The sequence below is a fragment of the Medicago truncatula genome, chromosome 5 (assembly GCF_003473485.1).
Source record: "Medicago truncatula cultivar Jemalong A17 chromosome 5, MtrunA17r5.0-ANR, whole genome shotgun sequence".
In the NCBI taxonomy this organism is placed as follows: Eukaryota; Viridiplantae; Streptophyta; class Magnoliopsida; order Fabales; family Fabaceae; genus Medicago; species Medicago truncatula.
Genome location: NC_053046.1, coordinates 32,644,770 through 32,647,434, shown reverse-complemented (window position 1 = coordinate 32,647,434; position 2,665 = coordinate 32,644,770).

The following is a 2,665-nucleotide window of genomic DNA, read 5'->3' as shown; positions in this document are numbered from 1 at the left end:
AGAATAACACTTCTGAAGTTTTAGTGCTGACGTCATCTTCAGAAGCACATTTTCCTCAGAACCTCAGTTAAGAGCTTCTGATGAACCAAAATGCTCCTGAATAAACTTCAGAACCAAACTTCTTATTCAGAGGCAAGCAATTTTTCAATCAGACACAAAATGCATGTTCAAATTTTTCTTAATAAAATCAAATCTTTCAACAGACAAAGGTTTTGTAAATATATCAGCCCATTGATGTTCAGTATCAATGAATTGTATATCTAAAATTCCTTTTTGAACATAGTCTCTGATAAAATGGTGTTTGATTTCAATATGCTTGGCTCTTGAATGTAGAATTGGATTCTTTGACAAACAAATAGCAGCAGTATTATCACAATAAATGGGAATACTGTTAGCATTGATCTGATAGTCTTCCAACTGATGTTTCATCCAAAGTAGTTGTGTGCAACAACTTGCAGCTGAAATGTATTCTGCTTCTGCTGTAGACATAGCAATAGTTGCTTGTCTTTTGCTTGCCCAGGATATCAGATTCTCTCCCAGGAATTGACAATTTCCACTGGTTGATTTTCTTTCAATCCTATCACCAGCATAATCAGCATCACAGAATCCAATCAACTTATAATCTAGGGATTTCCTATACAGGAGTCCAAGATTAGTTGTTCCTTTCAGATACCTGAAGATTCTCTTAACTGCAGTTAAATGAGATTCTCTAGGATCTGATTGAAATCTTGCACACAAGCATACACTGAATAAAATATCAGGTCTAGATGCAGTGAGGTATAACAGAGAACCAATCATACCTCTGTAAAGCTTCTGGTCTACTACTGTTCCAGTATCTTCTTTGCTTAAGGTGCAGGTTGGATGCATTGGAGTGTTCATCATTTTACAGTCTTCTAGCTTGAACTTCTTCAGAAGCTCCTTTGTATATTTTGTTTGATGAACATATACTCCTTCTTTACTTTGGTTGATTTGAATTCCCAGAAAGAATTTCAATTCTCCCATCATACTCATTTCAAATTCATCCTGCATTAACTTAGAAAATTCTTTGCAAAGAGATGCATTAGTAGAACCAAATATTATATCATCAACATATATTTGCACAGTCAAAATATCTTTCTTAAGAGTCTTTCTGAAGAGTGTTGTGTCAACTTGTCCTCTTTCAAAATCATTTTTAATTAAGAAATTACTTAGTCTATCATACCAAGCTCTGGGAGCTTGTTTCAAGCCATATAGTGATTTCTTAAGTTTATAAACATGGTCAGGATGCTTAAGATCCTCAAACCCAGGAGGTTGTTTAACATACACTTCTTCTTCAATGACTCCATTAAGAAAGGCACTTTTGACATCCATTTGATATAATATTATGCCATGATTAATTGCGTAGGATAGAAGTAACCTGATTGCTTCCAATCTTGCAACTGGAGCAAATGTTTCAGTGTAATCAATGCCTTCTTGTTGACTGTAGCCTTGAGCAACAAGTCTGGCTTTGTTTCTGGTTACTTCTCCTTGTTCATTCAGCTTGTTTCTGAATACCCATTTTGTTCCAATAATGTTCTTCTGAAAAGGTTTGGGTACCAGATCCCACACGTCATTCCTTTGGAATTGATTTAGCTCTTCTTGCATAGCTAATATCCATCCATCATCTGAGAGAGCTTCTTCAACAGTTTTAGGCTCAATTATTGAAAGCAGTCCTATCAATGATTCTTCTTGTCTAAAATGTGATCTTGTTCTTCTAGGACTATCTTTGCTTCCAATGATTAGCTCCTCAGGATGTGAAGATTTGTGCTTGAATTTAGGTTGAATAACCTGCTGAGTGTTATCTTGAAAGTCCTCAGAAGCACTTTCATTCTGTACTTTTGGGCTAGGTTCTGCTTCTGAATTAGACTCAGCTTCTGGAGTGATTTCAGCTTCTGGACAAGATTCAACTTCTGTATACTTTTCAGAATCAGAAGGTTGATCAGATTCTGATGCATCTTCAGAATCAGTTGTACCTGCATTACTTTCACTTTGCTCTGAAGTTTTACTTCCAGGCTCTCTATCATCAAATTTTACATGCATAGATTCTTCAACACATTGTGTTTCTGAATTATACACTCTGTATGCCTTTGACCTTTCAGAGTAACCTAAAAAGATTCCTCTTTGAGCCTTGGCATCAAATTTCTTCAGATAGTCTTTAGTGTTTAAGATGTAACAAGTACATCCAAACTGATGAAAGTAAGAGATATTGGGTCTTCTTCCTTTAAAGAGTTCATATGCTGTTTTCTCCAACATAGGTCTGATATAGATCCTATTTTGAATATAACATGAAGTATTGACTGCTTCTGCCCAAAAATGTTTAGCTAAGTTGTTTTCATGGATCATGGTTCTGGCCATTTCTTGTAAGGTTCTGTTCTTCCTTTCTACAACCCCATTTTGTTGTGGAGTTCTAGGAGAAGAAAACTCATGGAGAATCCCATGTTTTTCACAAAAAAGTTCAAATGGCTCATTTTCAAATTCTCCACCATGATCACTTCTGACTTTCAAAATTTTCAATTCTTTTTCAGATTGTATTTGAGTGCAGAAGCTGCTAAACACTTCACATGCATAGTCTTTACTTTTAATGAATTTTACCCAAGTCCATCTGCTGTAATCATCAACAATGACTAATCCGTATTTACTTCCATAT